Source organism: Trachinotus anak, unplaced genomic scaffold, assembly GCF_046630095.1.
Source record: "Trachinotus anak isolate AG129_WGS33_773 ecotype Australia unplaced genomic scaffold, CSIRO_AGI_Tana_v1 ptg000002l, whole genome shotgun sequence".
In the NCBI taxonomy this organism is placed as follows: domain Eukaryota; kingdom Metazoa; phylum Chordata; class Actinopteri; order Carangiformes; family Carangidae; genus Trachinotus; species Trachinotus anak.
Genome location: NW_027273853.1, coordinates 25166018 through 25167634, shown reverse-complemented (window position 1 = coordinate 25167634; position 1617 = coordinate 25166018).

Here is a 1617-nt window from a genome sequence, read left to right as displayed (position 1 = left end):
TCGCATTGTCCATGTGGTTTATTTATTCAGTTACACCATCAGCCTTTTCAAGAACCAAATCAAAGAAAAGATTACAAGCAGCGGCAAAGGTATGAAATGGTAAATACTTCCCGCCTCCTAAGTGGTCGTGATTGCTGGTTCATGTCAAAACCATAGACTGTATATAAAAAGATCAAAACATCACAATAATACATCAATAGATACAGTATGAATTTGCACCTGACTTTGCCACTCGGTTTTATCTGCTATCTTAATATCTGATTAACCCAGTACAAGATCGGTCTAATAACACTCTCTGTTTTCCCTCCAAAACAGTTAAATGATAATAACAGTAACAATGTCATTAAGCAAAGAAACACAAGTTTTATTTCAGTTTAAACGTTTAAACGCGCAGTATGTAACTTCTGCCGCTAGGGGTCTCTCAATAAAAAATAATAACAAAAGACTGCTTTGGGTGACGTCATGAAATAGCATTGAATCGTGGGAGTTGTTGTCTTCACCACCAGCCCAGTTTGGATTTCTTCAGTGTCCATCATGCACATAGACTGTATATAAAAAGTTTGTTCAGGAGTTTTTTACCTGGAGCTGAATTATCTACGGAGGTCTACTCCTCTTCAGAATAAACAAACCCGGTAATTATAACCGTTAAAAGCACTGGAAGCAGGTTCACATTTAAAGTCGGTGTTTTGGCGAACTTGTACGGATAACACAGAACATCAGGGAAGGGTGGAGGCTGCTAATTTAAATAACTAATTTATGAACCAGATGGTCAGGATGTTTTAACCGGCAGCCAAATTATCCACAGAGGTGTCCTCGTCTCCATACCAAACGGACCAGGGGATTAAAACCAGTACAAACACCAAATACAGGTGTGTCACTTTAAAAATCAGCGATTCACCGGTGCTGTACGGCGGACACGGGAAGCCAGGAGAGGACCGGGAGCTAAACCTGCTCATGTAAGTGCTAAATTATGAACCCGACCCTCTGGAGTTCTTCTTACCAGCAGCCGAATTATCCGCAGAGGTGTCTTCTCCTCCATAACAAACGGACAAGGGGATTAAAAAGCTCTAAAACTCTAAAAACTCTAAAAATCTGTGATTTTCCAACGCTACTCGGCGGACACAGAAATGGAAAATTGGAATGGCTGGAAACTGAGACTCCTTAGCCTTGTTTCTTTGATAACTTATAAACCAGACGTTCGGGGTATTTTACATGCATACCTTAAAAACTAAAAACTACATAAAATAGGATAAAAGTACATTTTGAGCTTCTGGCAAGCAACCAAGCAAACACTTTCCCCCCCAATCTTTATGGAAAACATTCAGGGGAACCATGACGCTAACGCAGGCACATAGGGGATATGACCTCATTGCTTTTAACATTTGGGATAATGAAAGTACATAACTCAAAAATATGAAGAATGTGCAAAAGTTACATAAATGGTTTCATATATAAATCCCTATAAACTGAAAGCAGTGAAATCAGACCAGAACCAACAAAGAGGGGACAGATCTGTGTTATGAGATCTTGTGAGAGCATATTTCTGAGACAGAGACAGGTCTAGAATAAAGTGAATTTTCTCCTGATCTGTCAGTCTGAAATTACAAATTTAATTTC